Source organism: Pseudonaja textilis, chromosome Z, assembly GCF_049901715.1.
Source record: "Pseudonaja textilis isolate UNSWEBS1 chromosome Z, rPseTex1.2, whole genome shotgun sequence".
Lineage (NCBI taxonomy): Eukaryota > Metazoa > Chordata > Lepidosauria > Squamata > Elapidae > Pseudonaja > Pseudonaja textilis.
Genome location: NC_142008.1, coordinates 45,401,988 through 45,426,903, shown reverse-complemented (window position 1 = coordinate 45,426,903; position 24,916 = coordinate 45,401,988).

The following is a 24,916-nucleotide window of genomic DNA, read 5'->3' as shown; positions in this document are numbered from 1 at the left end:
CACCTAATCCAAAAAGAAACCCCAACCAAAATCCAAGACAGAGAACAAGAGAACAGCAAAGCTCTCCTCCCATATATAAAAGGCACTACAGACAAAATCAGCAAGATCCTCCAAAAACACAACATTAAAACAGCATTCTGCACAAACAATAAAATATCCACCATCCTAAGAAACCCTAAAGACAGAATCGAGTTAAAAAACCAAGAGTATACGAAATCCCTTGCACCACCTGCCCCACCACATACCAACAGAAGAATAAGTGCACGCATTGAAGAACACAAGAACTCAATCAAAAAAGAAGAACTGACCTCTTCCCTGGTCCAACACCTTAAAGCCAGAGGACATAAAAAAATACCAGAACTATCGCCAAAACCAAACACTTCAACAACAGAATAATCAGAGAAGCCATAGAGATAGAAAAACGCCCACACAGCATGAATAAATGAGATGATACCTCCCACCTACCAGCCATTTGGAAACCTGCCCTCACCAACAAACAAGTGCTTAACATGAAGAATGACACCAGACCCACACCCACGAGGGCCACACAAGATGCTACCACCACACCTCCACACAGAAAGCAGACTCACACCCACAAAGATGATAAGACACGACCACGGACCAGAAGCTGTACTGCAGCTGCATTACTACCCGCTTCAAACCCCTCTGACCCATATATGAAGCGAATGGACGCCCACCATGAAGATGTGGCACGACCACGAACGCGAAGCCAAACAACAGGATCACAGCTCACCAGCTCAAATCCCCCGGCAACTAAGACTAACCTGAGCACAACCAAGCCCCCACCTGAACAGAACACCCCCACCCACCCAATCAGAACACAGACAACCCCCCAACCAATAAAGTCACACCCCCTCTAGCAGTTAAAAGGAAGAAGCAGCTGCAAGCTCACGTTACTCCGAGAAGCACAAAGCTGAAGACACAAGCCTGAAGATGACAAATGAGATTTCATCAAAACGTTGCCAAGATACTTCCAATTTTATGCGGGAGAAAACCTGAATAAACAAAGATACACATATACATATACATATACATACATACACACACACACACACACACACACACACACACACATATATATATTATATATATTTGTTTTCTTAAGTTTTCACGGGTACTTACATGTATGGTATTCAGCTTTGTTCGGGTATTTTCCCACGTCATTGTAGTTGTGCTTTTAAAGTTGTAGCAACGTTTTGGCAGAATCCCATCTGCCATCATCAGGCTTCTGTACAAAGGCTTCAGACAAACACAATACAGAAGCCTGATGATGGCAGATGAGATTCTGCTGAAACGTCGCTACAACTTTAAAAGCACAACTACTATGACGTGGGAAAATACCCGAGCAAAGCCAAATTCCATACATACATACATACATACATACATACATACATACATGAATATGAATGTGAATATGAATTATGCTGTTATGAACCCTTTCTTTGGAGGATTAAAAACAGGGGAATGGAAATATTATTTATTATATATTATTAAAATATATAGATAAACTTTGGCTAAGTGGAAAGGAAGAAAAAACATGATTATTAATGATTATAAGAAAAGGGAAAATGAGACATATTAAGAAGTTATTTAGCAATTTTTTGGGGGGGAATGCTTTAAAATATATACATTTTAAAATATACAGTTGATTACTTTATGGATACTAGAAGTGTATAATGAGAATATTGTATTATGATTAAGGCAGGGGAATGAAAAATTATTAAATTAGATAGATTGAGGGGATATAACATGTGAATCCTAAATATATTGGCTTTGTTTTATTTTTACTCTTTTTAGATTGTCTATTATATATCAGCCTAGAGAAAATAAAGGATAATAATGATGCGTAATGTAAAATAAAATATATGGTAAGCTGAAAATGGAAATAATAGGGAATAAAGAACTGAAAATTTATGTGCGGATGAAATGATATTGATATTAATGAATTGAAATAGGAAATGGAAACTTATTTAACAATGAGTGAAATGGATAATGATATGAGATGATATTATATAAGATTGATGGAAATGAAAGCCTGATTATGTACAAGTGTTATAATCTGGAATCACATTGCTCATGTGAAAAAATGTGTAGAAATAAAAAAAATAAAAAACTTTTTGAAAAAAAAAAGAAATAAAATAAAATGGCAAAAAGGAAACTAGTCAGATTTGTGAAATTTTGTTTTCCTTTTTTATGGTACAATAGAATGAATTTTATAATATCCAGAAACATTTTTACAAAAAGCAGGAGTATCCAATTAAATCTTCCAAATCTAGTTATTCTAAACTAGTTTAATTCCCTAAATTTTCTCTGCCCGTGCCAATGGGAATGCTAGGTGTTGTAGCCCTCATACCTCTGCTAGGAAGTGTTGTGCCCACCAGAGTTTTCACCAATTTGTGGAAAACTAAAAACAAATGTATCAGAGCGTATATATTTTATGGCCCCTAAACTATAAATAAGCTATAGACAAAAGAACATTCATGAAGACAATTGTCTACCAACCCCTCAAAACTAAGTACTATATAAATCTGTTCATTAACTCTGCATTCCATATTTCTAACTTTGAGCATGGAATTATACATGCCATACCTCTGACCATTTGATATGAGTTGCTTATCTGTATTTCCTTTTCTTTATCTTAATATCTTTTGAAATCATGGAATAATTCAGGTATCGTGGAATAATTCAGGTATCTTTCCTACTGCTAGTGAATTTGTTAAATTAGCTACAAGTAAAGATACAAATCATACTATGTTTATTTTTTTTAAAGCCAGAAATTTTATTTCCTGTACTTGTTTTCCAAATGCAAAACAGAATGTAGAATTGTACCAACTAGCTCCGCTCAAAATAAACATAAAGCAAACTATGGCTTTGGTTTGGGAGAACAAAAGACCTTTCTGGCATTTATACTAGCTGATATCAATATTGGCAACTCAGCTTGCCATCTTTGATCATATAAGCCTGGTCTAAATTCCATTACCTGGAAAGATGAATCAGAAACGTTGATTTGGCTGAAAGTAGTTAAAGATATAAAAGTACCATAACTAAAGTTCAACCAAATTCAAATTGATTTCAATCCATTTGGGAATATAAATCAAATAATTTCAGAAAGAATAGCATAAAGCATGTGAAAACTTCTAAACTAACTTTAGTTCTATTTCCAGTTAAAAGATGGTAAGAGCTAATGTCAAAGACTTATGCCTAAAACCATGAAACTAGCTATCAGAACTAATGGATGGATGCCAAAAGTAATGAGCAGTATAATTTTATGCCAAGGACTTTTTAATAAGCCACAGAGAAATGTATGAATGTGAGTAAGAATGTTCATTGTGGTTAGCTGAACTAGAAAAGCATATGATAAAGTGAATAGGCTTCACACATCTATATGAACATGAATTTAAATGCTGAGTGCATTTAGAATGCAATATCACAGTAGTGAAGCATGTGCGACTGGAGCATGGTTGAGAATGTGAATATGAATATTACATGTATCGTTTTTTTTATATACAGGATGACATATTGTTGTCCGAGAATCAAAATAATTTGCAGAGAATGCTAGGCTGTGACTAAGGATAAAAAAAAATTATCAGAGCAAAGCAGTTGTTTTTGATACAGAAAGTGAGCTGAACAATTTCAAGCAATACATAGCATTTAGACTTACAGCCCTTTCTAAGCAATTTAAAGTGTCAACAAATTGCCCCCAACAATCTGGGTCCTCATTTTACCAACCTTGGAAGAATAGACGGCTGAGTCAACCTTGAGCCAGTCAGGATCAAATTCCTGGAAGCGAACCGAATTAACCTGCAATACTGCATTCTAATAAATGATAAATGAAAGTAAAGACCTGAATTCATATGTCTTAGTAAAATGGGTACTAAATATGGCCTAAAGATGGAGAATTTTTAAGAAATACAAATGACAGTATATAGATACTCATAGTCTGTTAAAAAGAACTAAAGTTTGTGAAAAAAAAGAAAAATGATCAAATGTAAAAATGTTTGATTCATTTTATTATATGGAAACTTATTTTCTTTATCTTACAGCTTTAACATATTTGATTTATTTTTATTTCTTATCTGGGTAATACTGTTTAATCCAAAAGGGAATACTGTATTGTGATTAGCATATAACTACATATGTACCTTATTTATATACTTTTTTTCAAAAATTGAAAAAATATAACCTTGTACATTGTCTATAAGATCAAAATTCCTTACCATATCTATTTCTGTGACCTTGTGGTTAAGAAATATAATTCTATAATCAATCACTAAGATGCTTTAAATCAATGTGCCTATTTTTTAATTTATGTATCATGAATAGTTATTTACCCATTTTCAATGTTTTAGATTTAGCAAATACTCATTATTCAGCAGTGATTTGGATTGAGAAAGCAGGTAATATATGAAAGGAAAGCTTGCCCAAATCAGTATCCTAAGGCACTCTCGCTAAAGATGTAGAGTTGTACACTTTATTTCATGCTACAAATGTCTTTTAGCTGAAAAGGCAAGAAAATAACATATTTTAGGTATACCAGCAGACCTAATTAGTGAATTAAACTTTACTGCACTTTCTTAGGAAGCAAATTTTGTGTTTTATTACTTAAATAAAGAAAAAAATTCTGGTGAAATAGATTACTTGCTTAATTTGATAATCTGGAACCACATTACTCTATAACTAATTTATCAAATAAAGTATGATACATTACAAGTTATTTGGCAGTATAACTGATGGGATTCAATGTATAAAAAGCTGGGTATGACTTGCTATAGATCAGCCTTCAACTTGCTACTCATCAGATGTATTAAATGCTAATTGCTTTAAACTTCAGCTTTCCAGACAAAAAAAAAATCTAGAAAATATACATTATGGAAGACTTCTTCAACTATACTTAGCTAACAGTAATGTAATCCTTAAGTGTTTTTATCTACTTGCAGATGTGTGTACATACATATGTAAACACCCTGAAAACCAATTTAGATAATTATCTTCCAGATAATTCCAAATTTATCTTATAAATGTATAAATCATTCAAATTATGATTCCCCTTAGTAACTATATAATATTCTGCATTTACACTAAAAAAATAAAATTTACACAATCTATACCTCCTTTTGATTTTTATTTTATTTCCTGGAAAACATAAGGAATTTATTAATATTTATTCTTCCCAGAATTAAATTTCAGTTTTCCTCTACAGCAGCAAGTTGACATTGCATCCTAATAACTTTGTAAGGTAAACTGAGTTGAGATAAAGTAAATGCCCCAAATCAGTCCTATATGGCTGATGGAAGATTTGAATCAAGGATTTGCTCAATTGCACTGTAATTACCACATTTATCAACTCTCAAATACTATTCTGATTGATACTTACTTTATATATTGAATATTAAAGAAAATATTTATATTGTTCAGGATTACTAGAGACTTCTGGTCATTAATAATCTGTCTGTCTGTCTTATTCAATGATGAATTAAGATTTTGTATCATTTAGACACTAAAGTTATAAGTTTACTTTATATCAGAAAAACTCAATATCAGATAGTAAGATATTATAGTCAAACTACTAAGGTGTTTCAGTTTGCAAATAGCTTTGGGAAAAATGTTACAATGATCTATGATCAAAAAGAAGGATTGTTATATAGGTACCAAAAGAAAATCCTAATTGTCTTCTTCTTGAAGATCGCTCTAAAAGTCAAAGACTAAATAAACATAATCTATTTTAAGTCTATGCTAACTAGATAACAAGAACTTCTGAAATCTATTATTTTACTTTTCTTTTGGCTTAAATATAAATCAATTTACTTGAATAGGTTTTGTAACAAGAAAAAATGTTGATCAAATTAGGTTTAATTTAGGGCCTGCATCTCTACAGTAATAAAGATGTGGTTTTGTATCTACAGCAGAAAATTCTACAAATCTGTCTGTCTGACTGTCTATCTGTTTGACTGACTGACTCACTCACTCTCTTGCAATTAAAATACACTATTTTGTTGTTCCCTTTGTGACATATTAAACTTACTCTAATGGCAAATTCAGCAACTTGAAAATTCACCTCTACAGATCAAAACTTCAGGTTTGATTTTTTCATTATGACATGTTTCATTTTTTGCTTTTATTTAGCAATTTAGCAAATTCTGTTTGCTTCTACATTGTTCTATCACAGCAAAGCACCAAGAATGCAAGTTAAAACAAAATCATGTCCAATTCAATATTCTGATTACTTGAGAAAAAGTGATCAGTCATCTTGTTTAGTATGATATTATGGATAAGAACATTAGAACCAAGACAAAAGTGAGAGCAAACTGGGAAATGCTAAAAATAAGCCTGTTTGATGGAGTTAATCCCTTCTCTCTGCCATCAGCCACTCAGAATAGTGCCATCCTATGCATTTGTTATGCATGTATTACTTCCTAATCTTGTGACGCATGGTAGTTTATGCTTGCTGTTAAAAGCAATTAAAACACCAAACCATTAAAATCAATTAAAGCCCCAAACAGTAACATAATAAAATAATTAAAACAAGTAAACATTTTCAAATACTCAAATATCAAGCAACATTAGCTATCAAATGCTATGCAGAATAGCCCTCTCTTGGCAACTTTATAGAGAAATATCAGGACTAGTTAGTGTCAAACAGTTCTCCAGGGAAAAACAAGTCCACAAAGTGATGGCACACCAGAGATAGTCTCCAAATACCCACAATGACAATCCATCTTTCAAATTAATTGAAGAATATTGCTTATTGGAAGGATTTTTAAGGCATCAAAGCAATTAATCCTAGGAAGCTAAAATTATCTTTACCAATATTATGCAAAATTTCTCAACTCACCAAAGTGTATGTTCTGAAGAAAAGAAAAAAACTAAACGTAATCCTAGAATAATTTGTCAAAGTGAGACATCAGGCTATATGGAATGAGCAAGGCAGTGAAATTTTCTTTACTGATATAGGCAGTCCTTGACTTACAACTTGTTGGTTAGTAATCATCTGAAGATACAACAGAGCCTTGCCCCAAGCAACTTATGATCCAGTTTAAAAGTTACAGCCATTGCAGCACACTTACAGTTATTTGTCCTTACAGCCAATCACAAGGGTATTGCAGTGCTCACCTACCTACCCAGTACCACTTTTTCCCTATATCCACTCAGCCACCCAAATGAGATCAGGCTGATCATGCCATAGCATGCACAAATCAGGTGGAACTTGCAAGGCTCCGGCTTCCTTCCTACCCAGTAAGCAAGGGGAGATAAGGCTATCTAGAGCTTGTAAGTCTCCAACTGCCTTCCCACCCAGGGACTTGCGGGACTCTGCCTACTCTAGGGCTTGGTAACTCTAACTTACCATTCTATTTTTTGCAATGAGAGAGGCTTTCTTACAGGATCAGCTTGGTGACAAAACAGATATTATTCTCACAAATCTGTAGGGGTTTTTCTATTTTTAAGGAAGTTCCATAAACTCCATAAACAAACAGAACCTCCTTTAAAAATGGAGACCTTTACAGCAGGGGTCCCCAATCCCTGGGCCATGACCCACTACTGGACCTTGGCCCATTCAGAAGTGGGCTGCAGAAGTGGTGGGTAAGCACATATACACACAGTCCATTTGTGGACATGTGCCTTCCATTCACGCAAATGGAGCTGCTCGTGAGTAACTATTCCCTTTCCCTCCCTTCCCACCAGTCCACAAAGCCAGAAGAGCTGGGTATCACTACTTTATATTACTGCAGAATAGCATGAATTTGATATACTAGAGGCCTGGATGATCTCCAGCCAGTATGATCTCTTCTTGTTCATTGGAAGTTGCAAATTCCAGCTGGCCTGATCTCCCCTTGCTCAGTAAACATTTGCAAACTGCAACTGGCATCACTTTCCCTTTCCCATGGAAGCTTACAAACTTCAGCCAGCCTGATATCCCCTAGGTTGCTGGATGGAAAGGAAACTGAGGGACTGCAGGATCCTAAGGGGCAAAAGCAAAGAATGTGGTGTCTCGGAGGGGGATAACCTTTGGTGGGCTTAGGGAGGTAAGTATGAGCCTGCATAGGTTCATATTGTCTACCATAGACAACCTGCGTTCCATCCTTTTTGTGTTTGTTTATCAGCCACATCAGAGAGAGCAAGAGATGAGAGCAAGGTCATCTCACTTAATAAGCAATCTACATTACAGTTCTAACTCAAGGACTACCTGTACAAGACAGTCACTAGTCTGATTAGATTGGAAATTGACAGAATGGTGCCATATCAGTATATAAAAAATTATGAGCTGGAATAGACATAACAACAAATCAGCCAATGGGAGCTATTTGGTGACTAAGAAACAGCACCTGTTGTGAGCCATGCCAGACTGGATGTGGCTTAGGGTAACTGCCTCTGTAATATATTGTTTCTGTGCTTATATAGCTTCTGTGTTTCTGTGCATCAGTACTATGGTTCTGATTGCTTCTGCTCCTTGTCTTTGTACTTGCTACCATGTTTAAAGCGCTGCATGGGTACGCATCATGTTTTATATTATTGTATATAAACAAGTTTCTTCTATAAATGAATCCTGCTGAATTATTTGCTTGTGAGCTGGTTGGATTGCTGACTAGCATACATGAAGCATTTTGGAGCTCTGGACAACTCATGTGGTCCAAAGTCATGAAAGGGACATCTATGACTAAGGGTGAGTTAGAATTTCAGTTTCCTCAATGCCAGTTCAAAATGTAGAATATTAATCACTAAATTATACTAGGCCTCCCTTAAGCATTTGAACAAATCTTGAGAACCATTGCAAGATGATTCTTTTTCCCAAGCCTTATTATATCACATTTACATTTTTCCCCAAATGCAACTATTATTCTGCAAGATTATTCTCCCAGTTTGGGACAAATGCCATACAGTAGCTCCGTTTTCGCTGGCAGAGGGCTGCAGAAGGTTGTCCAGGCTGAAAACGGGTCCTGGGAGGGCTGCAGATGACCCCCCCTCTGGGGCTTCGTTTTCACTGGCAGAGGGCTAGAAAAAAAAACTAAAAACAAAACAAAAGGCGAAATGTTTCCCCTTTTTCATTTGAGCATCCAAGAAGGGACAGGAAAGAAGAAAGGGAAAGAGGAAAGAAAGAAAAGGAAGGAGGAAAGATGGGAAGAGAGCAAGGAAGGAAATAGAAGGAAAGAGGGGAAGGAAGAAGAAAGGAGAACGAGGAGTGAAGGAAAAAAGGAAGGAAGGAAGGGTCTTGTCTAGCACTTGGCCACCAGCAGACAGCAAGGTTCCTCTGGAGGACAAGAGGTTGGCGTTCTCCCTGGTCTTGCCTTCCTCTGCTCGAGACAATTCCCCCAGTGCCGCCTGGGCCACCGCAGGTGCTCTGACATTAATGCTGTCCACACCTATCCCAGCCATGCCCATCTGTCCTCCCTTGAGGTAAAACACAACCCTTATGTGGCCCTTACTGAAATCAAATTTGACACCCCTGCCATATAGTATTTAAGTAGACTTGATTTTACTGAAGAATTCTGTTTCAGGACAAGTAAGTGGCATTAATTTTATATTATTAGTCACATTAGGTGAGATTTATGGAAACTGGGAATTTCTGCCTTTTGAAGGGCAACAAGTGGCCAACTATTCTGCATCTGGAGAAACACTGCCCAAGAAAGGTCTCATTACAAACTGATAGCATATCCAAAATCAGGAGCAGCAATACCTACAGTACTTAATTCCATATGTATTACATAAGGAAAAATGTTTCACTTGCAATTATGAGTTTTGTGTTCTTATCTACAAAAATGCATTATTACCTTTTCTTGATTTTACTGGACAATTCAGAGTTTAGAAATATATTTAATACTGCTGGATCTCACAGAATTTAGCTCACTAAGCAGTCTCCAAAAAATAGATAATTATGTTAAAGACAAACTAGTGAAAAAGGCCAATTTTCTGTTTGGAAAGTAACCAAATAAGAGATCAGATTGTGAAATTACCAATTCCATTTTAATCATCAAAGGGGAACCATGTTGCTCAGAAGAGAACAACTGTGCATTCCAGTTGTTCCATAAAGAGTTCAAGCTAATTTAAAGGATAGTTTTGCTTGACTCCTCAAAAGGGCCCCTGAAAATATGAAAACAAATTTGTTCGTAATGAAGGTTCTTTAACCCACAGAAATTAAATTATATAATTCTGCTATGCATTTATGCAAGTAAATGATAAACAGAATAAAAGACAGATAATAAAAGCAAATGAGGTTGTTTTGTTCTGTACTTTATGTTATCAGACTTATGCACATTTTAGTTTTTCTATTCATTATTTTAGTTTATTAAATTACTCCTCATGATGTCTGAGATGTGCCATTGTCTGCCAATGAGAAAGAATAAAATACCAAAGCATTAATGTTAAATTGCAATTATTAATGATGTAAATAGAAAAATAATTACTGCCTCATATCATCTAAGTTCATCACCATAGTCCTTGCTTTTGTTTTCTTTTTACAATTTCCACTTTATTTTGAGCTATTTTATTGTTTCATCAGTACTTTACAGCAGTTACACATCCCATTTAGTCCTGCTTAAAGCTTCACTTAAACACTTCCTTCTAATACTTAACTGCCTCGCCATATTTTTCATTTATGTCCCAAGGCTCCCACAGTACACAGAGAAAAGGAAGAGACATTTATTATAAAATATTTTTCAAGGAAAAATAATTTAGTGAAGTTTACAAATCTGCTAATTTGTTTTATTCACTTAGTAGTTTTGCTATAGAAGCGATCAATCTCGATTACTACCCGAGCTCATAATTTTAAATTCGAGGAACTTGTCCAGCAAACACCATACCAGTTTTATCTAGATGTCTATTTACTATGGTGGCTGAGCAACCTGTAACTTTCCTGCAAAACTGCTAAAAAATCAACTCACCCCATGTGCAATCAACCCCGCCTTCAGAGGTTACTAGTGACAGTTCAAAATGACCACTGCTGTTTTTAGCCTCAGATCCCATTTTTCCAACTTCACTCCATCATCTTGATGGCTGCCAGGTCTTCATACCACATATGCATCTTCGACGCTTGCAGATATACATCTGGGTATAGAGACACTGTACTATACATCAAAGTAGAAGAGGAAAAGCAACCAACTTCCGGCTGTCACCCCAAATTTCGGACTCTTAAGTCGATACCGAACTTTAAAAAGCCCTTAATTGCGTGGTGGATAGGGTGCAACTAGGACGGGATAATCTAGCAGTGACTTTGTATGAATCTGTGCTCTGGAAACACGCTACCTAAACGGGAACCGCTAAGAAATCCTGCTCAACCCCTGCGTCTCAAAAGTCGGATGACCATCTGCCGCCCGCTCCAAACTTTATTCTAGCCCGACTCTTGTTCTGCTGCTGCTGCTGCTGCTGCTGCTGCTGCTGCTGCTGCTGCTGCTGCTGCTGCTGTAAAAAGACCTATCAATCCCGGAATATTACTGCTCAGTCTCCGACCTGCGGCACCAGCATCACCACCCCGATTTGTTTGCTTGCGCTTCCACGACGCTCTTTACAAAATGAATGTCAGATTTTTGGAATTCAAACCGGTTATCCAGAGTGAATTACTCTTCCAGCGGAATGGGAACAGGACCGTTTGTTCCCTGTTGATCTAAGCCTTCCCCTTACAGGACACAATGGAGTTTCTAGACAAAATAAGTAGGGGGAGTAGACAAACAAACTGCATTTCACTCTGCAAAATAAAGTGCTCGGGAGGTGGAATTTCGTGCCAGGAAGAGGTAGTGGGAACCACAAGTAAAGCTGAAGAGTATCCTCCTATCGCTCTCACTTTTTCTTTGTTTTCTTATTTATTTCTTGTACATTTAATTAACTATGCTGTGGGATGAAAAAAATACAAAAATAAATGCAAGTACAAACTTGCATACCCTAACCACCAGCAAAGCGTTTACAATACCTTGGCGGATGCGCGCTCGCCGTCGCCTCCTGCCAAGAGCACTCCCTTGCCTCTTCCCAGATCAAGAAATAGCAACAACTGGATCCCAGCCGCCGCCGCTCTAGCCAGTCCACGTGCCGTCCTGCCACGCCTACCGCCGCGGTCTTTAAGCTCTTTGATTTACTTCATAGCTGCCGGTGCGTCTCGTTAATGACTTCTACTTAAAGCTCTGCTTGATCAAAGCTACTGTAAACGACGAGTAGCCAGAGGAGAGCTTGGACGCTGAATGGTTTTTCCCCGAAATTTGCTTTCTCGAAGAAGGCAAAGGTATGCATGAAATCCTATGCTTTTTTCCCCTCCTACTTCGTCTTCAGCTGCTCGGTTTCAAGACTCTGGAAGGTTATTCGAGAACGAGAGTGAGGGGCAGTGAAAAAAGCTCACCTCTTTCTTTCTCCCCCGCACACAAGTCTCTTAAGTAGTGCTTTGTATAACCATAACTCCAACTGTAGAGTGTTTCCACTATAAGAGAACTAAAAGCAGGGTTCCCAAGGAGATCCCAGCCTGCTTGGAATGCGTTTGAAAGTCTGAATGCATTCTGCTTTTCCAAACTTTAAAAACCAATATGCTAAACCAAAATAATCAGTTAACAAGTTGCAATAGCTGCTGGCTTTTCATCCTCTGCAAAACTAAACCAACCAAATTTATGTGAGCTTGGTGCAAACCACACACTAAAACGTGTTTTGTTTGGTTTTAGTTTAGCAGATAAGTGCCATATACAAGCATAGCCTTAGCAGGATAAGGACAAACTTGATTTTGTGAGAGTATGTAAAACATGCTTGCTTGATTTTGAGGCCAAAGAGTTGTGGTTGCAGAATTCCAGTAACTGAAGTGAGACCTAGAATTTTAGACAGTCAAACCAAAAAGTTCATACATTAGACAAATTCTGATATGACTTGATAAGGGCTTGTTTGTTTTACAGGCCATTATTGTTCCAGAGAGTGCTTTATAGCATATTTATGGCTTCCAGTTATAAACCATCATTATGCCATAAATTGTGATTTACACAAACTATGATTTGATAGACAATGGTTTAGTGACTTTTACTAAAATTAAGAAAGACTGTGACTCTGCCCACATATTTGAGAAAGAAATTTGTGATAAATTCCAAGTTAACCATAACTAAGTTAACAATTCCTTCCATATAAAATCCATTCATCATTATTCTCCAAGCATGCTTTTACATAAAAATGTTGAAAAGAAGATTTATCTTTTGCTGATAACCAGAAAATTAAAGGCTGCATATTTTTGTCAGAAGTATATGATGACACATGTTCTTCCTGCACAACCAGACCTTGAAAATGTCAAAGAGATTTCAGAAGAGAAAGGAAAGGTTCATATAACACATTAAATAGCAAGAAAGCAAATAAGGTTTTAACCATGTATGAATGTACCCAGAGTAATTAGTTCACAATTCAGTATGCCATACCAACCAAGTAATTATACCAACTACAGTTATTATAGATCTTAACAAAATAAATAATTGGTATGTAGGTCATGCAAACAAAGTGGCCTTTCCATGCCCAATCGAAATAGATACAGATTAATAGGAATGCTTTTGTAGCCATTTTTATATAACATAAATAATTAAGACTGTATGTTGCTTGAGAGGTTTGAGGCATCCTTAGCACCTATGGGAAAGCCCTTAATCAATGCACATGCTGACATGGGCTTCTTTGTACATATAAATCCTTCTTTTCCCTTCAAATCCAAATTGCTGTACAGTTCTATTAATAATGATGCACATTATATGTAAGCTATACATCCTAGCACAGTACTGCCAAAACTTTATCTGAAACAATAATATCCAGCATGTAAAGTCCTTCACTTTCAAATGTTCAAAATTTGTTTTCAAGAATCAACAAATATCCCTAAAGCTTTTATAACATGAGGTTGAAAGGCTGAAGAAACACAGGTTCAAGTCTCTACTTGGCTATAGAGCTTATCAGTGAATAGTTCAAGATCCCTACCTTTAGTTAAATTATTTTTCAAGATAGCTATGAGGATTAAAGATGGTTTAGGCTTCCCTAAACTCCTTAGAAGAAGGGGCAGATAAAAATGATACTATATATAAATATGAAAGACTTTGAGAAGAGATGAATAAAGGAAACCTCATACCTTTTTCTTCTATACTATATTCTACTCTCGATCCATAAATGTTTCAAAATTAATAGATTGGAAAATCTATAAAAAATGTTCCATTGTTAAGGAACTGTGAAAAAATAGAACTAATAAACCTCAAAGGGACCATTGCTGTTGTTGAGATGCAAACAGCTTTCAAGCAGTTTCACTGTCAGATTTGGCCCTGTGAGACCTCAGTTATAGTTCCATCCTGAATGCCTGTGGGCAAGTCTCTATTGCTCAGCAGAATAATGAACTCATTGAGTTTAAATCTATAGGCTATCTTTGTACAACATGCTTACTCGTAGCTAACTTAATAATGGAATTATTTCCTGAGTTCACTAAATGCACTGTCAGGATTTGTGCAACAAAGTCAAAATGGCTTAGTTTATGATTCAGTGTCATCATGTATGTACAGATATTTATGATTGAGTACATGAACTTACTGAGTCTTCAAGCATGGAAACAAGGCCTATTCAGAAAAGGAAAAACTTGTGGCCAACAAAAGTTCCTGACTGATAGCTCTGAATAGCTGTAGCTCACATGTTAACTTTGTTGTTCATTAACATATAGCAAACACTGATCTTCCATGAAGCACTAGCAATTGTCCATAGAAGTGAACAGTCGATTTGTATTGCTTTCATGAATTATGTATTGCTCAAGTGTTTACATTTGCTAACACTTGTTCTGCTTTGCTATCTTTCTGGCAAATAAATTGTACATGTGTCCAGATCAATAGTTTTTTTTTAAATTTACTGGCCAGAAAGGTAGCAAAACAGAACAAGTGTTAGCAAATGTTAGCAACTGGAGTGCTCTCTTCATATTGTAAAGAACAAAGACATGTTATGTTTTACAATGGTTTACAATATACTTTGGGGATTACATTAATACTCTGAATTATAAATTAATTACATGAACTGGATTCAAGCTATGTACCAGCTTAAAATGTTGATATGTCATTAGAACTCGTTTCCCCTTTTTTAAGTTCTTAAGAACACATAATACCTAACAAACAAAAAGTATATTTTATAAATGATTAGAATGAAATTTAGAGATATATAATGGAGCCTATCTGACAATACTCTTATAAAAAACTGAGACTCTTTATTTCAATTCCTCAACTGAGGAATTTCAATGAATAAATAAACACATTGCAGTCTGGATGTATTCACTAAGCATGTTAACTAAACTACTAATTTGTCTGATTTTATGCAACAGTAAACCATTAGCTAAATATGCCAATTATATTCACACAGCATGATAAGCTATAAACAATCATATTTAAACTTTCCTAGTTTTACAGAGCTAGTCTATTAATTGTCTTTCTTGGAAACATAGGCAGTCTGTTCAGGTGCTGTATTTCAAAAGTACATAACATGTTGCTTGAGCCAAGCTCCAAACCGAGTAATAGAATTTGTGAATGTTAAGATACTATTGTGTTACACTTTTTGGGCTTCTCCCCATTGTCTTTAGAAATGTTGGGAAAAAAAGGAAAATGAATGTGCATTTTTATTAACCAAGGAAACAAGGCACTGAGAATGAATAACTTGAGAAAATGGAGTTGTTTCTTACAGCTGTTGAAGAAATAAAATAGCATGTAAAGGCCTTTATAAGAGTTTACCTGAAACATTTATTCAGCATAATTTTAATTAAAAATCCATCCAGTGTTACTTTTTAAAAGTCAGTAACCAAAGAACTATCAACCTTCTTTTTGACTGCATAAAATTTGTCTCAGCATTGTTTCAGCTCGTCATTTACTTTCTTGTTACTTGTTTCACCTGTTGAAAATGCTTCATGAGCAGAGAACAGGCAATCTTAATCACCTCATTTAAATCAAAGGACAAGGCAGAAATTGAATTTCAGCTCATTATCCTCTGAAAATTCATTATTTTCAATGCAGAAATTGTTCTTATTGCTAAACAATACAAAGCCAATTTTTAGTTAATAGACTTATTTGCCATGAGATGCAAATCTTCTTTTCTCTGGTTTATTAGTTTATTATGTTAGAATGAAACTCCTTTCTTCCAAGGTTTCCTTATCTATTGTAAGCCAAAGTTCTTATTAGCTGTTGTTTTAAAGTTTATTTTGTTGATTTGGATGCTTTCAATGTTTTTATTATATTGCTTAATTCTTGTTTGAGATGTTTTAAGAGTTCTGTTTCTTATCCTGGATCAGGAATCAACAACTCTTCCACAAATTGAAGCTCATCAAATCTCCTATGGCCATAAAAAGTTATTTATCTTGGAAGACAGACTCAATGATCTGTTTTACATATTCCACTAAGTTTCAAGCCAGGGTTTTGTTTTGTTTTGTTTCTGATACTGTCTGAGTTTAATCTATGATTGGGTTAATTATGATTTGGTACCAGGTGTGAAAACGCAAGACAACAAAATAATTTAGTCTTTAAGCTGCTGAGGTTTCCTAATTAAAAACAAAGGTATATCCTTAATTTGTATGATATTTAGACAGTAACTTAAACAATTGAAGAAACTTAAAATATTTTCCCCATATTCTATTAAATAAATATTACAAGGCAGCATGGGAAGCAAAAAAAATTTAAATATTGAAAGAAAAAAAGAATCCTGGCAGATATTGAGAATTACAAAAAAGAAAACCCTTAAATGCATTTATATGAAGCCTTGGTTAGATAAATACTGTAGTACAACTAACTTTAATATTGAACAATATTGTACATTTTAATTATAAATAGACAATTCAATAATGACAACTAAAATAATTATTGAAAATATTTACATAATATACCACGTGGATGGGAATTGCACATTATAACTGGTAAGTAACCATGTGTATGTATTAACCAAAGTCAACCATCATTTTTACTTATTGAATGGAATGACTTAGAAGTAAAAATAATTGAACAGGACTGGGCTGCCATATAGGAGCAAACATAGTCGTTTCTTGATAATGCTTCTTTCAGGGCAGTTAATTATAGTAGATGGCTTGTATACTTATGTGATTTAACAGTTATTAAAAGAAGCTGGGGTACTTATTTGAAAGAATGTGAAACCATATGCTTCTTCTAAGTTCTTGTAGTGTGCTTATAATTATAATAAGAATAAATAAAATAAAAAAGACCTTAGACTGTGACGTTCTCTTCAACCCAAAGTGATTTTCTATTGAATTTATATTGGGATTTTTTTTTATAAAGATATGGTTTGTTTTTCAATTTTAGTAAAGTATACACAATATATTTACTAGAGGAATCTTATCTTTAAAAAAGGGGATCTTTTAAGAAGAAATAGTTTATGCAATATACTGTAAATTTTATGTTTTCTCCTCTCTGAGCAACGGCAACTGGTTTGTTTGTCCTTCCCGCATCCACCCACCCATTAACTAGATTTAATATAAACTCTATTCTACTTAAATTAGTGTATCTAATTAGTTGGGGGCTAGTTGGGGGCGCAATGGCTAAATCGTTAAAGACATTGAGCTTGTCAGCTGGAAAACTGACTGCCAGGTTTGAGACCCTGCTGCGTGACTGTGTAAGCTGCTGTTACTTGCCACAGTTCCTGCTAACCTAGAAGTTCAAAAGCATGCAAATGTGAGTAGATAAATAGGTACCACTTTGATGTGAAGGTAATAACTTCCATGCCCTTCAGCATATAGTCATGCTTATTACATGACCACAGAAGTGTCTTTGAACAATACTGGCTCCCTCAGCTAAGAAATAGAGATAATCACCATCTCCTAGAATTTAACATGACAGGAAAAATCTTTACCTTTATCTGAGTTGAACCCATGTTTGTGATATGAAATGTTGACTGTCCTTTTTCGCCTACCCTTCTACTTAGGAAGTAGAAAGAAAAGGTTTAGACCCAGATATTTCAGATGGGAAGCCATGTTTATGTTTTAAATCTTTATTTGTTAAGGCCCCTAACTGTCTATCACCACTCCCACATTGACAGGAGATAAAGTGTGGATTTGCTTTTTGTAAAAAAATATTATTATTGATTCAAAAAGAAGAACATTATAAAATGCTTAATTTTTCTTCTATTTTTAGTTTGACCAGTCCAGATTCTGCAACCTAGACCTTGTCCAAAATTTGTGCCAGCTGGTATCTAAAAGAAAGAGACAATCATCTTGCAGAGGCAAGATTTTTGCCTCATTCCTTTTCATATCTAGGTTACATGATTATTTAAAAACTGCAATTAAAATTATACTGAAACATGGAAATATGCTACCAACTTTTTAAAGCAATTGCTGGCTTGTGAATAATTAAAGTAAAAAATTGCCAATGATACCTGCAAAGAACTGTGAATCAATTAAACTGTCAAAATATTGCTACTCAGTGGCCTCAAAGAAATTTTATTCTTGAAGTGTGTATTTACGGACAATTTCACTGTATTCCTGCATAATTAACAATTATTTCATATTCACCTTCCATAATGATTTAAAAAATCAGCCTATACATGAACATGATAATGTCTGAGTCTGAGGAAACAAGCATGCTCTAATATCCACGGAAAAAGCACTTTTTCATCAATTATTCCTCATTGAACATCTCTGCTTGACTTTGGAAAACTTGCCCCTGAAAAACATTGCCTGTGAGCCTACCCTTTTAATCATGGGATTCTTGAATGTCCTATTAAATTGTGGAATATTCAGTATTATGTTTAAAGAAAAGATTCACTAATTTATTAAGAAAGGACTCATAGGTATTTATTAAAACTAAAGACCTGACTCATTTTAAGAAAGTCTATTTCTGTAGTCTTAAGAGTTGGCACCAATTTGATGATATATAATCATCAATTAGAGATCTGATAGAAATAGTCATTAGAAAAGAATAGACATAATAATATTCTTGGTTCTGTTTATGCTGTTACTTCCCTAGACTGTTTTTTTCATGATGCATTAAGGAAACTGTCCTATCAACAGCCATTCATATTATTATTTTTTCTTTTTTTTCCAGGAAAAATTCCCTACCTGTTTCTTGGGTTCAGGCAATTTAATAGCTATTGGCGTGTGTTCAATATGCCTGCATTTGTCCTGTTTGTGGAAATATTTACTGAAGGAACCGTTAGATACAGGATAATCTTCATAATGGCCAATCTAGGAATGATTGCAGAAACTATTGGGAACACTTTATATATTTTTGTTGGTGATCTCTATCAGGATATGGAAATGGAAATTGACTGGTTTGACCTCAACAATTAACCACACTTGGGCACTATTAATCACAATATGTCACAGAAGCACTTTAAGTACAATTCAGATATTATTTGGTGATAATGATGGTAAATTGTTTTTCTGAAGAAACCCCCCCAAAATTGTCCAATCACTTTAATATTTATTTCTCATGTTATTTAATGTCCCCAATGTTCCCAATGTATTTGTCTAGACCTGTTAGGAAATGGCATTCATGAATATCATGTTAAATATCAACTATATGCCAATTCTACAAAGCTATGCTTTTTCTTTCCTGCAAAACATCATAGTCTCTGTATTTATTTAACTGTAAAGCACTGAATCTGTGAAATAAGGCATTGAATTAAAGCAATATAGGTAATCCTTGTTTAACATCTATTTATTTATCAATAGTTCAAAGTTACATTAACACTGAACAAGGGGACAATACAATCAGTCCTCAAAGTCCCAGCCATTTAAGGGCCTTAAGGTCCTGGACACAAAGTTCAGGCCCATTTGTGTTCATCCATAATTTACAGCTACCTTTTAGCCACCAGCTGTCCTCATTGCCTGTTCCTGATTGCAACATCACGCAATCCTACTGTGCCAGCCAGGGACATCTCTTATGCCAATACAGCTCTCTCTCTCTCATGGACCACCCAGGGCCTTGTTCATGCTCTACCTAGGGTCTACTTCAGAGGTAGTATTCAGCAGGTTCTGACCAGTTCTGGAGATCCAATAGTGCAATAGTGACTAGTTCGGAGAACTAGCAAATACCACCTCTGACTGGAGATTTTACAGTATCCTTCCACTATCACGCCCACCAAGCCACACCCACAGAACCACTAGTAAAACAATTTGAATCCCACCACTGGTCTACTTATAGATGTCTGGCACATGAAAGAAGACTCTGGCTATACTAGCACGAAAAACGTACCCTTTGCAGGGTCTCTGCAGCTGTACATGGCTAGGAGTGTATTTATTTAAATTTGTAAATATGTTGCACTGTGTTCTTGACTAGGAGTCCCGAGTCACTTATGCCTTAATCACTTTGTATATGGACTGATGCAATGGACTTTATTTGGGGGTGCTCAGAAACTGCAGCTGAGCCAGAATGCAATGGTGTTGGTAGTATGTATGAGCTGCACAACTTGAAACTAATGTTCTGCCTGCAGTCCATTTTGCTGCTTGATGTCTATAAAGCTTTCTTTCTACTATTGTTTTTGCCCACCTGATGCTGCAGGTTCAATCTTAAAAGCATCTAATGGGACCTAGGAAATATTCCTTCTCTATCAGGGCACTTGCCTTCTGGAAGAGTTCCCATAAGAGGCTCAAATTGGTCCAAATTGGTCCTGCTCTCCTTTAAATGACCCTTGAAAACCATTTTTTCCTTTAGGCCCTAGATTAAATGGAGAATTTAATTGCTCTTTACTATTGGAAGCATTGGGGAAGAGGATGGTGTTACCTCTTTCTTGCTTGATTGTAAGTTTTTAATTTACCACATTGCTCCTGTTTCAGATAACTTCTCTGATTGTTTCCAATTACTTAGCATGGTTGCTACATTACACACCACTCTTGGCATACTACATCAGTAGGAATAAGCCAGGTTCTGCCCTGCTCAAAGTTGCACTGGCCAAGTGCTTTCATTAACAACCTATAAAGAAGCAGAATATTAGGCAAAACAAAAAACATCAGCTTCCTTTAATAGATCTAAATGCAGCATATGGTACACTATGGAGCCATTGGATTGTTATTTAAATTAATACAAGTAATATCATGCTGAAAAGTATTAATATACTTTCTGGTACAATATTTTGACTATGGGAGAGAATATTAGTGTCCCTAAAATGCTAAATAATGAACTATCACAAGGTTTGGTTCTTGCATCCCTTCTTCTCATCTTTATACATGGCTGATATTTTTCATACAAAGACCAGAAAGTTTGGCTATGCAGATGACTGGACTTTAGTCACCTAACATAAATCCTTTGAGATAGTTGAAGATATCCTCACTTCAAACTTAGATATATTAGATAAGTACTTCTGCAAATGGAGATTGTAGCCTAATCCAACCAAGACAGAAATAACATGCATTCATTTTTGTAATGGATCAGCAAGCAACAGTTTAATATATATTTCAAGGAAAACAGACTCAATCACAAATATCTTGGGGTACCTTGGACACTTTCCTATAAAGAACAGTTGACAAAGATTGCTGCCAAATTGACAAATAGAAATAACATCCTGCACAAATTGTGTGATACTAGTTGAAGTTTGGCAACAGACACACTGCAGATATCTGTATTCAGCTTGATTTATTCAGCAACAGAATATTGTGTCACAAGATGACTTAATAACCCATACCCAAATAGCAATGATGCAGAATTGCATGAGGCAATGTATATTGTTAGTGGGACAGTTCAAACTATTCTTATATATTGACTGTATTTTGAGTAATATATTGCCCTCAGAAATAAGACCCAAAAATGCCATCCTCCAAAACACCTGAAGATTATTGATAATTCCCAATTACCAATATTGAGCATCATTGTGCCTGGAGTAAAAGATACTGAGATCTAGACATCCAGATATTTCTACCACTAAAGTACATGTAGAAGATGATTTTAACATACAAAATATGTGGAAACAACATTGGATAAAAAACTGCCTTTCCCCAATCTCTATGTCATACAATGAATAAATAATACATAATATAGCTTGTTTGTGAGATTTATATTCTATTTTTCTTTAAGGGGCTTGAGGTATTACTCCTACATAAAGAACTCTCAACATCAAAAATGTAATTTTATCACATTTTTGAATCGTAGATCAAAAAAGCTTAAGTGGCTAAATAATTTTATTTTTACATTTACAAGTGATAGTATTACATTCTTTTGGATCCTCTAAATGATGTACCATATAATATTTGTAGAAATGTTCAGTCCAGCAAGTACATAGCCATCTCCTCTATCATGTTTCTTAATGTAATTATAGAGATATTAATGCTGAAGACATAGATTTAATTGTCCTCAATTGCAAATGCTGTATTGTTATATATTCTGGTTATTACATAACCTTTATTACATAACCTTTTGATATGCTTATTACATAACATTTATTAATTATTGGACCTTTGCACTGTGAATACAATCTATTGTCTCCCTTCCTTGCTTATTAAATATATTCATTTGACCCTCTAAAATACATCTGTGTATTGAATGATAGTACTAGAAATGCCAAACCACTACAAACAGGAACAGGTTAAGATAAATATATAGGCCAGCTGCATTAGTTTGATAACTTTCCTTTCTGTTCATCAACTCTTGAAGCGGATTTGTTAAGATGCTTCAATATTTCTCTATTCAGTCAACTAAAAGAGATGCTATTCAGCAACATGATTATACAACAGCAGAGCTATCTACAAAACAAGATTTAAAAGCTTGTTCTCCAGTAATTTTAGATGATTACAATAATCCCTGATCCTTATACTATACTAAGGACATGCAGTCCTATCCTGGAGGATACCAAGAGCTCTTTTCTGCTATGGAACATGGAGAAAGGACAACAATGAGAATGAATATTTTTTATCTTGACAGAACTAATTCCAAACCACTTTCACATTTTCATTTCACGGAGATAGCTTACACAAAAAAGTATCACAAATGTAGCCTTAACACTTTGGAGGCATCATATGAATGGTTACTTATTCTATAAACGTTTCTAGCTCCATTCTGGGGAAAAATGTAGTTCTTACCACACACTAAATCATATCCTTGTTTTACAAATTGGGCGTTTTGGTTTATAAACCATAGCTTTAATTTAAAAAGCAAATTTTGGCAGTGGAATTTTATTTAAAGAAATCATGGCTTGGTGTAGGATTTCCCAAACTCTATTTCTCTTGGAGAAGTTCAGACATAATCCAGAGAGGTATGAAGAATCATTAATTTACATTACATAAATTATATACACTTTCCCCAAAGTTTCATTGTATTCTTTTTCATTTTTTGTTTGCCCATTCTTACCATAAACCATATATTTTAAGATATGTAACATAGTAAGCCAAACCAGATTATGGTTCAGCACAGTGTGTCAACTTGAATTGTATAAAAAGCAGTGTATATCATGAACACTGTCTTCTTACCATTCCAATGATAAATAATTTTCTGTTAAATGAGCAGCATTACATTTTATACTGCAAATGTTCTTTGCAGCTTCTTGTCATACAATGCTTTATAAATGATACTGGATAAACAACAGCTGTGTGAAATTATGGAAGTATTCATCATGCCGTACATTCATTAGCAGTAAATCACTTTTGACTTGTAAGGTTCTAGTGGCTGGTATGTAATATTTTAATGGCCTATGATGCCTATTATTGAACAGTCAATTGAAATTACACCTCTTGTAGTTGCCCAAACATTTAAGCAAATTATAAATAAGCCATTTAACAACTGCTATTAGCAGTTATGCCAGACATGGCAGAAAATAAAGTAAAAATCTTATTTTCCTTTTCTGAACAAAGGCCAATTTGGGCTGGCTGGAATTGATCTTAGAGACCTGCCATAGAATTTTGATGGTTCAGGTGCAAAATCTAGGAAAGCTAAAATGGATTGAAGCGTGGAAACTAATAACAAAAGTTAGTGAAATAACAAGGCTACTTAATCTCAGAAAGCCTCTAAAGAGGTTTCCAAAGCAAAGCTGTGTAGACTTGAGATGATAGGCACTGTCAATGTCATCACGGACATTATCCGCAATCTGTTCTGTTATTACAGGATGTAGCATCAGATAGAGATAGAGATTGATAGACCCTCAAAGTTGGCTGAAAGATGGGTAGCCATATAAATATTTTAAATGAATAAGCAGTTATTGGGAATTTAATGGTATATAAATTCAATAAATAATTAGTCATAACCTCTCTGAACACCCTGAAACATAACAGAATTAGGGCTTGGTGGCTTGGTAGGGTGCTGAAAAAAAGAGATCCTCTCTGCTGAGTTAGTCTGGGCTTAGTTAGATGCTTTGGTGTAAGATGTCAGCAGGAGTTGCATCATTCCATTCCACTATTTATATTGTTAGAAATAGTGTTGTTATTGTTATAGTTGTAAGTTATTGACAGTTTACCACTTGAGAAGTGGTCGGGGGCTAGGAAAAGAAGATAAAAGAAAGGGACTAATATTTGAGGGTTGTATCCCCATTTGCCCTCCGTTTCAAATTGAACCTGCTGAGTATATTACTCCATCATCAGGATAATGTTATTGAATGCTGGGTCTGTCTATAATAAAATCAGCTTCATTCACAATTTAATTGAGTATACTATTACTGAGTTCTGAATGAAAGACAGAGTCCCTTTCCACAACATGGAAGGCAAATTATATACTGACAGTCTCTAGCTATTTTGGGTGTTTTCAACCCTTTTTCCTTCCTGGAATAAAGAATGATTTGGAAATTAATGGATGCTATGATTTCTATGGGCTTCTATGTTATAGGTTAACATTCTCTTGACTTTAAATCTATTTTTTATTTATTTATTTATTTATTTTGATTTGTCAATCGCTTACAAGATAATAGGTATAAGTATATACATAGTTATGAATACATGAAATGGGTACATATAAGAAAAATAAAAGGAACAATAGGACAGGGATGGTAGGCACGTTGGTGCGCTTATGCACGCCCCCTACAGACCTCTTAGGAAAGG